General features: G+C 38.9%; 1 protein-coding gene across 1 annotated transcript in view; it reads left to right on the plus strand.

Annotated features, from left to right (window-relative positions):
* Window positions 1-12,881, plus strand: part of LOC125233842 — a 278,250-nt gene that overhangs the window by 237,165 nt on the left and 28,204 nt on the right. The gene's annotated exons all lie outside the window — the stretch shown is intronic.

Below are 12,881 nucleotides of genomic sequence, written 5' to 3' on the forward strand. Positions count from 1 at the left end.
AGGTCTCCGGTATTCGGTGACCGGTAACCGGTAACCAGTAACCAATGACCGTTAACCGGTATCCGGTAAACGGTGACCGGTAACCGGTAGACGGTAACCGGTATCCGGTAAACGGTAGACAGTAACCGGTAACCAGTATCCGATATACGGTATCCGATATTCGGTTTCCCGTGTTCGGTTTCCCGTTTCTGGTTTGGTTTTGGTTTTAGTTTTAGTTCTGTTAGTTTAAACAAAAACAAAACTGAAAACGAAAACGGAAACCGAAACGGGAATGGAAACGAAAACCGAAATCGAAACCGAAACCGACACCGAAACCTACACCAAAACCGACATCGAAACCAAGACCAAAACCGAAACCGAAAAAAATATTTTCCCCTCACTAGCTCGGAAACACGTGTTTTGTCCTTTAATACCAGCGGGTAAAAACGCATTTTATCCACTAGTGGGTAAAGTAATTTGACCTTGAATAAAGTCAAAATAACTGCTTTAAAATTGATAAAAGTAGGTGAATCTAGTAATAAAGATGATTTACTACCTGTGGAACTACTGGAAGCAGAGATAAACGCATTTTTTGCGTTGTAGTTTCCTCGCTATAGTGAGGGGAAAAGTTTTGTGTTACACTCGGGTGCAAATGTATTTTACTTCTCGTGTGTTAAAAAACTCGCAAGTTCAGGATTCTATTTTCGAACCACTCGCTTCGCTCGTGGTTCAATTATAGAATCCTTTCACTTGCTCGTTTTTCAATTCCACACTCGGCGTTAAAATACAACTTTGCCCCCTTGTATAACAAATAACTATTAAGTTCCTAGAAGTAAAGAGTGACAGAGATAGCACTATAATCATTTAAGTTCCTGATAGTAAAGAGTGACAGAGATAGCACTCATGTTAGTCAAACTCGTGGTATGTGCACTTCCCGCACACAGTAAAGAGTGACAGAGATAGCACTATAATCATTTAAGTTCCTGGTAGTAAAGAGTGACAGAGATAGCACTGTAATAATAAATTTTATGTTCCTGGTGGTAAAGAGTGACAGAGATAGCACTATCATAATTAAAGTTCCTGGTAGTAAAGAGTGATAGAGATAGCACTCATGTTAGTCAAACTCGTGGTATGTGCACTTCCCGCACACAGTAAAGAGTGACAGAGATAGCACTATAATAATTTAAGGTCCTGGTAGTAAAGAGTGACAGAGATAGCACTATAACAATTTAAGTTCCTGATAGTAAAGAGTGACAGAGAATAGAGATAGCACTATAATAATTTAAGTTCCTGGTAGTAAAGAGTGACAGAGATAGCACTCATGTTAGTCAAACTCGTGGTATGTGCACTTCCCGCACACAGTAAAGAGTGACAGAGATAGCACTATAATAATTTAAGGTCCTGGTAGTAAAGAGTGACAGAGATAGCACTATAACAATTTAAGTTCCTGATAGTAAAGAGTGACAGAGAATAGAGATAGCACTATAATAATTTAAGTTCCTGGTAGTAAAGAGTGACAGAGATAGCATTTTTGTTATTTAAATTTCTGTTAGTAAAGAGTGACAGAGATAGCACTATTGTTATTTAAATTTCTGTTAGTAAAGACGTAAAGAGTGACAGAGATATCACTCACGTTGGTCAAAGACGTGGTTTATGGACTACTATTTGGACCCCCCAATGTCACGCTTTTTTAATCCTTTAACATGGATTGTCACATTTAGTATGACGTAAGGACTGTATCGTTAAGTATAAGGACAAAACAAACCTCGTCTAAATGTTGACATGTGCATAATTTTGTATTATTATGTTCCGAGAGTATGATCTGAAGGTATTGGTAAGCACTATTTAATATAAGAAGGTCTGATATTTTTTTTATTTTAGGGACTTTATGGTACTTTCATTAAGGTCTAGCAAATAAATTTCGGACAACCCCTGTCTGGCTTAATTTGAGAATATTTCAATGACTCTTTCAAGTACGATTTCAACAAACAAAGGTTAATATGCTGCTAAAATATATTCTTTAAGAGTCCTCTTCGTGGTTTTTCAATTGGGTACTCGCAGAATGAATGCGGTGAATTTATATAATTAAAAAAACGCATTTTTGAGCAACGTTCCGGATTGCCGTAAATTTTTGATGAGAGCAGGATAAGAGAAACAGATAAAAAAATTAGCCATAGGCCAAAGTCTAATTGATATTCGTGGTGTTTGAACAGTGCCTAAACCAGATCGATATAAACAGTGTATGATAGTCAAATTCGACATCAAAGTCGGAGTTAGAGTAAGCACCATGCCACATTCTCTAAATGACCGCCATACACAGATCCTGAACTTTATATTTTTAACCGACTTCAAAAAAGGAGGAGGTTCTCAATTCGACTGAATGTTTTTTTTTATTTTTTTTTTTTGTATGTATGTTACTCGATATCTCCGAGAATCGTGGACCAATTTTCAAATTTTTTTTTTTGATCGAACCGGTATAACCCCGAGATGGTCCCATTGGCACCAAGTCAGGGTCTGATGATGGGATCCTGGAGAAATCGAGGGAACTCTTCAAATGTTATAGGCACATGTAATGATTTTAGTCTATTTTTCAAAGGTACACCAGTATTTACGTCTGATGGTAATAATTTTATGTGGCTGAGCTGATGATGGAAGGTCAACTCCTCAATGGTTAGGAGTTAAAGGATAATTCTTTCACTACTGTACAATGTACATGTATTCGGACTGATACATATAATATCACTAGGAACCACTAAAAATCAACAAATAAATAAACTTTTTAACAAAAAATAAAACCGCCTTCAAAAATAAGCGCGTTACAAAACACGGAGAAACTAAAAAGCCAAAAATAATAAACCTTTCAATTCAGATTTCTTATCGTATTGCAATAAGCTAAACATCCAAATTATAAACAAATCAATTATTTTTGGAGTCGGTACCAGCCTGTGTATGGTTGGGTGGGGCAAACAGGCAATAGCAAGGCGACGAACAGGTCTGGTACCGACTACAAAAATAATTAATTTGTTTATAATTTGGATGTTTAGATTATTGCAATACGATAAGAAATCTGAATTGAAAGGTTTATTATTTTTTGGCTTTTTAGTTTCTCCGTGTTTTGTAACGCGCTTATTTTTGAAGGCGGTTTTATTTTTTGTTATAACAGTGGCTAGACTATGTCCAGATATTCTGCTTTGTGGATCATGTGTCGTTGAGGTTCGCACCGTACAATTTTTTTTCACAATCGTATCGTCTTTTACGCACTTTGTGAATTTTCTAGTAGCATTTGTCCGGAATCGTAATTGGTACTCGGGAGGATTAAGTCAATACTGTCTAAACCATATGCTTTACGTCGAGTTTCTAGGACAAAATGTGTACCTTATTATGTGCCTTATTAAGCCCATGTCTTGTTGTAAGAAAAAAAAAATAATAGCAAATAAATACGGCTACTCAAAGTTGTCTTCATACTTAACGATACAGTCTTTAATATATGAATGACGCCTAAAGATTGAGAGAGACAGCAATATTGTTCTTCAAATTCGTGGTAGTGAGAACAGGGTGCGTAGCCGAATGGCACAAACGCTCACGAAACGAAAGTAGATATCTATCTCTATCGCTCTTGCGTATTGGCGCGACAGAGCCAGACTGCGTTTCGTTTTCGTTTCGTGTCGGAGAAATGGCATTCGGCTACGGGGCCTGAACAGAGACAGCACTATGTATCGCGCGGCCGCCGACTACGCAAGTCACCGCGTAATTATAATAACCGTTCGGCTCCTTTTTAGATCGTGTACAGTCAACAACACAGCTGGCAAGACAAAGTGCCAAAAATATGTATAGAGTATTTTATTTCCTGTACAAGTGTTGGTACTTGGTACATTAAGGTGTGTGTATACATATATTTGGCACTTTATCTGTATTCACAGCTGAGTTGCTGACTGTACCAATAACGATCAACTATGAACTTTTGTGGTTTGTTTTAAATAGTTCTATGCAGATATAGATTAGAATACCTATTCTATCGGTACTTTTTGTATAGGTTATTATAAAAACTGGACAAAATAATTATAATCAGTGCCGGCGCACTCCGCGATCACGATTCTTTCGCCGAGCTACAAGGCCTTGATATATAGGATGTATTATTTTATCAGCAACAAAAATATGTGATGATATTGAATTAAGGCAAAACAAGACATATAAACGCTCTCCATTATTTCCTCCCTGGTTTATGAAGCTAGAACAATGATTTTTAACACATACGAAATTCGTACACTGAAATAAAGTGATGATACTATAAATATACTCGACATTCAAAGTCGATAATCTAGTGACGTGAGAAGTTATTGATATAACAGAATTTTGCACAAAATAGGCTCACCCTTTGATGTTGAAAATGCCGCCACTCTATAAAACAAACAGACCGCACACGAGCAGCCGACATTAAATTCTATTGCACGGCGCGAAGGTCGAAAGCCGCGCCCGCACCTGGGCGTAGGTAGCGAGATCGGGTGCACGTGCGCTTACCTTTGAAATCGCCGACACGCAGGTGTCGCCGTTCGCCCTCTCTTTTTATTTATGTTTCTGTTTCAATCGGTTAGCCGTTTGCCGGCCGGCAATAAAGGTTGTTTTTTTAACCGACTTCAAAAAAAGTAGGAGGTTCTTGTTATATATTGACATGTGGGTAGATCATGATGATCTGCGGGTACCCCCAGTTCGGTTCTAGCCAGCAAGCCAGCACGCGTACGTAACATTCTGGCGACGGGATTTAATTCGAAAATAGGCTAAAAGTGCTTTAAACATAGTGTTTGAATGTTTAAAAGTGTTGATTTAGTGTTGTGAATAAAATGGCGGTAAAATTTAGTGAATTTCATATGGACAAAGATAATTGGAAAAACTACGTGAATAGGTTCGACTATTGTTTGCTCGCGAATAGTATTGAAAGGGATGAACTAAAAAAAGCGAATTTCTTTTCGGTATGTGGTCGTGATTTATATGATTTGGTAGAATCTTTAATTTCGCCAAAAAAGATAACGGACATAACCTATACAAGTGTGAAGGCCGTGTTAGACGATCATTTTAATCCTAAACAAAATGAAATAGTGCAATCGTATAAGTTTCATATGAGGTGTCAATCGGGCACTGAAAATATAAAAGAGTACGTGGCTAGTTTGCGGAAATTGGCTATAGAGTGCAATTTTACCGATCTGGATCGCACATTGCGCGACCGCTTAGTATGTGGCATTCGTGATAAGGATATCCAAAAGCAGTTGTTGCAGCAGACGACGTTATCATTCGATCAAGCGGTAAAATTGGCGTTAACGGCAGAAACGGCGGACGCCGGAGTGATAGTTATGGCGGCGTCGGCGACGACGGCGACCTCTAGCGTGGCGCCTGCTACAACTAGCGGGGATGAGCCAATGGAAGTTAATAAAATTAAAGCAAGACCGTTAGAACCGAATAAGGAGAATAAGGATTGTTGGCGGTGTGGCAAAAAACATGGGAATTTCTGTAGGTTCAGATATAGTAGATGTTATGTATGTAAAAGAATGGGCCATATCGCAGAGGTATGTTCGGATACACGAGACAAAGGTAAGTCGAAGGAATCAAGTCGACTTAATGGATTGTATGAGGATGTCTTGTGTAACTGGGTGTCAAACAAAGTGGTGGCTCCGTTTTATGCAGAGGTGCAATTAGATGGTCGATTAGTAAACTTGGAAGTTGACTGCGGAGCAGCATATACCATGTTGAGAGAGAGTACAGCGAGGGAAATTTGGAATGGTAACCTGCCAAGTTTGGATAAGTCAAAGGTTAGGTTGACAACCTGGACTGAAAATCAAGTAGAGTTGCTGGGAGAAGCTGAAGTGGATGTAAAATTTAAAAATATACATACAAAGTTAAATTTGCTGATTGCAAGAGGCAACGGACCAGATTTGTTAGGCCGGGATTGGTTTCCAAAATTGGGTATAGGCATTCATGGTATTAATAACGTACGGATAGAAGATGCAGGTATAGATACGTTATTGGGAGAATATGAAGAAGTTTTCCAGTCTGGTTTAGGAAAATACACCGGGCCAGTAGTAACCATACCTCTGAAACCTGATGCGAAACCAAAATTTTTGAAATGTAGGCCCGTGGCATTTGCAATTAAAGAAAGAGTTTTACAAGAAATTGACAGATTGGTTGAAGAAGATGTGTTGGAACCTGTGAGTCATTCGGAGTTTGCCAGCCCAATAGTTCCAATTATTAAGAAGAACGGGAAAGTCAGACTTTGTGGGGATTACAGAGCGACAGTGAATATGGCTACTGAGACTGATACTTATCCTCTGCCAACGTTGAACGAAGCTTTTGCAGTGTTGCAAGGTGGGGTAATATTCAGTAAGATAGATTTGGAGCAAGCTTACACCCAGGTGGTTGTAGATGAACCTACTTCAAAATTGCTAACATTGAATACTCCTAAAGGTCTATTTAGATGTAAGAGGTTAGCGTTCGGGGTTAAAGCCTGCCCTGGGATATTTCAGCGCATGATGAGCAACTTATTGGCGAGGGTATCGGGAACAGCGGTGCTGTTAGATGATATTGTGGTCACTGGTCGCACAATACAGGAGCACAGGGATAGACTTCAACGCATCTTACAAATCCTGAAGGAAGCAGGGTTGAGAGTCAACAAGGAGAAGTGCAAGTTTGGGAAGGCAAGTGTAGAGTTTCTGGGACACATGATTGATGCTAATGGGTTGCATCCTTGTGGAGACAAAATAAAGGCTATAATGGAGACACCAGCGCCAAGGAATGTAAAGGAGTTGCAAGCTTTTCTTGGATTACTGAATTTTTATGACAGATTTCTAGCACAAAAAGCAACAGTAGCGGAACCACTGTACAAGTTACTGTTGAAAGGAGCCAAGTGGGTATGGTCTCCAAATTGCCAACAAGCATTTAGTCTCTTAAAAAGAATGCTGACTGCGGGGGATACATTAGTGCATTATGATTTAAAGAAACCAGTGGTTATTACATGTGACGCCTCGCAGTACGGTTTGGGTGCGGTTCTGGAACACAGGATGGAGGATGGCTCCCTGAGGCCAATCATGTTTGCTTCCAGGACGATGAGCTCTCATGAGCGAAATTATTCGCAGATTGACAAAGAGGCTGCGGCAATTATTTTTGCGGTACAGAAATTTTACGCATATATCTTTGGCCGTAAGGTTGTCATACAGACGGATCATAAACCGCTTTTGGGTATATTTGATCCGAAGAAGCCGATACCTAATGTGATTTCACCCAGGATGTTGAGATGGGCACTATTGCTAAACTCATACGATTACGAGTTAAAATATGTTGAAGGGAAAAAAATAGGGAATGCTGATGCACTAAGTAGATGGCCCGCACCTGAAAGTACTGAAAAAGAAGAAGAACTGCAAGAGGTAAATGTTTTGTTCCTCAATGAGACACCAGTTGAATTACAGATGACAGCTAAAGAGGTAGCTAAGTTGAGTAAAACTGATGGTGTGTTAGCAAAGGTGATGTTCTGGATTAGGAATGGGTGGCCAAGTACAGTTGAAGAAAAATATAGAGACTTTCATGTAAGGAGAGATGAATTAACAGAATACAAGGACTGTATATTGTGGGGAGGTAGAGTAATTGTGCCTCTGAAACTGCGTGAAAGTGTTCTGAAAGAGCTGCACAGCAATCATGATGGCATAGTCATCACCAAAGCAATAGCAAGAAGTTATTTCTGGTGGCCAGGACTTGACAGAGATATAGAGAGTTTGATACAGAATTGCCAAACTTGTAAAGAAGTAAGGAATATGCCAGCCAAGGTGACTCATAGATGGATTACGCCACCAAAGGCTTGGTCTAGGTTGCATATTGATTTTGCAGGACCTTTCATGGGCAAAGTCTTCTTGGTACTAATTGACTCTTACTCAAAATGGCCAGAAGTCAAAATAGTTAGTGACCAGAGTTCAAGTATGGTAATTAATAAGCTAGATGAGATATTTGCTGAACAAGGGCTGCCAGACACAATAGTGAGTGACAACGGGAAAGCGTTTGCATCAGAAGAGATATGTCAGTATTTTAAAAACAATGGTATTAGACACATACTAGTACCTCCATATCATCCAGCGTCTAACGGCCAGGCAGAGAGAACGGTACAGACCTTGAAATTAAAGTTAAAGAAGATGTCACATATCCCATGGGCAACCAGGTTGCATAAGATATTGTATGGGTTGCGGACTACACCTAGCTCTGTCACCGGTAAGACACCTGCAGAACTCCTCAACAATAGACGTTTTCGGACTAACTTTGATAGGCTTCACCCCCTTTCTATTCAACAAAAGGAGACTGAAGATATCCAGGAAAATGAAACAAAACGAGTGAGAGAGTTCAGAGTGGGAGAGACAGTCTGTTTCAGGAACTATAGAAAGGGGCCTAGATGGTTAGAAGGAATAATAGTGAAAAGGATTGGAGTGTTAAGATATAAAATTAAACAAGAAAAAAAATTATTCATTAGACATGTTAACCAGATGCTAGGTTTTACTAGGAGTGAAAGAGGAGAAGAAATACAGACTGATGTAGGAATGCAATCATCAAGTAAGGGTAAAGAATCAAAACAAGTGGAAGAAGGGGGAGACGATGAGGGATTTGGCACAATAAGAATTCCCCCGCCGAGCCAGTGGGCAGAGATGATTGGGGTTAAAGGTCCAGAAGAGTGTATAGTTCGGGATTCCAATGATTCAGTGTCAAGAAATGAACTGATCAGTAACAAACGACCCCGGTCGAGTGAAAGCCCACCGTCCGACAGACCATCTTTGAAGAAGATAGCTCTCCAGGAATATGGTAGCACAGATATAGAGTCTGATAGTGGAGATGATGCTCACTATAATGCAGATAGCCAATAGTTAGATAATTAGTTACCAATACTATAATAATCCCAAAAGACTATGAAAGCATGTGTAGGGTATAAGTGAACAATATAGATTAAGTGAATAGACAGTGTAGTGTAACGGACTTAAAACAGAAAATCGAAAAAGTGAAGTGTCATCTATCCTGAGGGAAAGGCATGTTATATATTGACATGTGGGTAGATCATGATGATCTGCGGGTACCCCCAGTTCGGTTCTAGCCAGCAAGCCAGCACGCGTACGTAACAGTTCTCAATTCGACTGAATGTTTTTTAGGGTTCCGTAGTCAACTAGGAATCCTTATAGTTTCCCCCTGTCTGTCTGTCTGTCCGTCCGTCCGCGGATAATCTCAGTAACCGTAAGCACTAGAAAGCTGAAATTTGGTACCAATGTATCAATCACGCCAACAAAGTGCAAAAATAAAAAATGGAAAAAAATGTTTTATTAGGGTACCCCCCCTACATGTAAAGTGGGGGCTGATTTTTTTTTTCATTCCAACCCCAACGTATGATATATTGTTGGATAGGTATTTAAAAATGAATAAGGGTTTACTTTTACTAAGATCGTTTTTTGATCATATTAATATTTTCGGATATAATCGCTCCTAAAGGAAAAAAAGTGCGTCCCCCCCTCTATATTTTGAACCTTATGTTTAAAAAAATATGAAAAAAGATCAAAAAAGTAGAACTTTATAAAGACTTTCTAGGAAAATTGTTTTGAGAAAAATACGGAAAACTACGGAACCCTACACTGAGCGTGAACCGACACGCTCTTGGCCGGTTTTTTTTGTACGTATGTTACTCGATATCTCCGAGAATCGTGGACCGATTTTCAAATTATTTTTTTTTAATCGAACGGGTATAACCCCGAGATGGTCCTATTGGCACCAAGTCGGGGTCTGATGATGGGATCTTGGAGAAATCGAGGGAACTCTTCAAATGTTATAGGCACATGTAATGTTTTTAGTGTATTTTTAATAGGTACACCAATATTTACAATTGATGGTAAAAATTTTAATGTCGCTGAGCTGATGATGGAAGGTCAACTCCTCAATGGTTAGGAGTTAAAGGATAATTCTTTCACTACTGTACGTATATAATATCAATAGGAACCACTAAAATCAATAAATAAATAAATTTTTCTTTAATATAAAACCGCCTTCAAAAATAAGCGCGTTACAAAACACGGAGAAACTAAAACGCAAAAAATAATAAACCTTTGAATTCAGATTTCTTATCGTATTGCAATAATCTAAACATCCAAATTATAAACAAATCAATTATTTTTGGAGTCGGGGCCAGCCTGGGTATGGTTGGGTGGGGCAAACAGGCATGAGGGATAAGAAATCTGAATTCAAAGGTTTATTATTTGCATTTTTATTTGACATTTTATAAACTGTACGAAAAAGATCGGGATATTCATGCAACTTTTCCATGGTTTCGAAATATCTGTAATGTTCGGATAATTTTCGCATAGGGTGAACCCAATATCTCCTGTGCCTCTGCATATTGAGAATTTGCAGCAAGGCAAACGCATCTTCATCATCGGACGAGGAAGACGTTTCCGCAACGAAATCAGCCTGTATAATGACGCATCGAGCCGTGTTTTCACCTCTTGTGTGTAATTTAGATTGCGTCCGCGCCCCGTCCGCGCCTCGTCCTCGCCACGCCCGCGCCACGCCACGTCCGTTGTGTTTATTTTAGACGTAAGACGCGCCCCCAGGCGGCGCGGCGCGCGCCACGCCGCCTGGGGCGCGTCTTACGTCCTTCCTATACAAAATGTACTGAGGAGACGATTTTTGAATTACACTCAGGTGGCGTGGCGCGGACGTCCGTTGCGCGCCCCGAGACACGCGACGCTCTGGTGTGGCCGGTACCTTACGTCCCTAACCTATTAACCGATCCGCCGCGGTGACGCGGCCGGTGCGCGGCGCGCTCTCCCAGGCCCGCGCCCCGCGCGCTCCCCCGCCCCGCGACAGCCGCTCTACGACAACTTTGCACCCTTTTAAATTACTGACATTTACAGTTTCTTAAGCGCGACCTTCACAGTATTAATTTTGATAAAATCATGATTATAGTACACAAAAACCTGGTCTTAAGCAAAAAAATCTCAGTTACAATTTATACCTACTGAGAAATTCATGTTTATTTAAGCGTTAAAAATATATGTTTAAGATCGGTGCTAAATGTCTATATATACTCAATACAATGCAAATTGATATATATATCATGGTCACCATTTTTACCTACCTAGATATTCACATTAAATGAAAACGGTAAAAAAAAGTACACAATCAGATTTATTTTCTGTGTAATATCGCTAATAACTGATCGCATCTGAGTGCACCACAAAGTTAATCTAACAAAGTTTTCGGTTAACTATTTTGCTGTTAGCGAAAAGTGGGATAATGTACTTTATCTCATGATTTTTATAAGATATGAATACGATCGTATTTTTTTTTATCTATGTACATAATTACTATTTGATGCTTAATAATAATACCCAATAAAATATCAAAAAGGACGAGTTATTGAATTATGTCCAGGGTACCTTACTTTTACTCCACTATTACCTATTATTTGATGACTGTACTTACATGATGATAGCTTTTGCTGATTTTAACTTATTAAAAAAGTTCAGTGTTAGAAAAGCTTATGGGTCTTTAATAGACCTACGTACTGAACCATAAATAACCACAAAATTAAAATTTTGAAAAAATCCCCGACCGCGACATAGAGGACCGATTTTCATGAAATATGGCTAAGAACTCTCCCGACTAACTGAGCTTTCAAACAATAAAACTAAATCTAAATCGGTTCATCCGTTCGGGAGCTATGACGCCACAGACAGACGCACAGACAGATAGACAAACAGACAGACAGACCCGTCAAACTTATAACACGCTGTCGTTTTTGCGTCGGGGGTTAAAAAGATGGGGAATTCGTTAACTCAGATGATTTTTCAATCCAAAGTTTAACGCCAAATAATTTATTGAAGTGAATCTTCTAATGTTATTTCCAAGTGACAGCTCAGTGTTGCCAACTCGTATTTTGAACAACATATTACGAAGTTTCACTTCATCCGCGCAAAAGGACTCCACGCACTACCTATTTATTATTTATTATCTCAATCAATAGGGATTCAAAACTGACCGTTTATTTGCTCATTTGCTCGGTCGTATTTCATTCATTCGCGGGTCTCGTTCTTTCAGTTCAATCGAGACTGATTAAGAATGCACGGGCCCGCCGTCAGTCACCGAGACAGTGATGTATTTAAGGTTCTTGTGGCGAGATTTATTCCCGATCATTTATTTTGCAACATATTTGCTTTGACGGAAACTATTTTTGGTATCCGAGCAGGTAACTTGGGTAGTTTGCTTTATTTGCACAAATATAAAAGGCTCAGAATGTCTTTTGTTTTCTTATACTAATGTGAACAACAAACATAAATATTCAGGCAAAATATTTATACATAGTAAAGTAGCACAACTGGCTAACTAACCATATACATATAACACTAATAGTGTACGATCTACACTTATGTAACAGAGTGATAATGACTGTGTACTTGTGTAGGTTTTGTGTCTTTCAGTCGCGTGCTATTAACTGTTGACTATCTCAAAGTACTCACATAATTGGATATTAGATTAAAATCCTGTTATAGCATGGTTCTCCAAATCTCCTCGAATTAAGTTTATCTAATATTCACTGCAGTTTCTGGTATAAGTACATGGTTTTGAAAGATACCTTGCAAAATAAACAACTGGAATTGTAAAGACACGATTCATGAAACTTTATAACTAAGTTTTGTGGGGACGTGATTAATTTTGTTAAAAATACTAATGTATTTTATTAAAAAAAATTATAATGAATTATTTTATATTCCTTTTCATCATTTTTCATAGGTCGGTACTCATTTTCATGGTCTATGCTACCTAAGTACTTTATCGACATATTTCGTAGCTAATATTACCCCATACCCTCCAGTAATTGCTGCAGTGTGGCCATGTTTAAT

This window comes from Leguminivora glycinivorella, chromosome 15 (genome assembly GCF_023078275.1).
Source record: "Leguminivora glycinivorella isolate SPB_JAAS2020 chromosome 15, LegGlyc_1.1, whole genome shotgun sequence".
Taxonomy (NCBI): domain Eukaryota; kingdom Metazoa; phylum Arthropoda; class Insecta; order Lepidoptera; family Tortricidae; genus Leguminivora; species Leguminivora glycinivorella.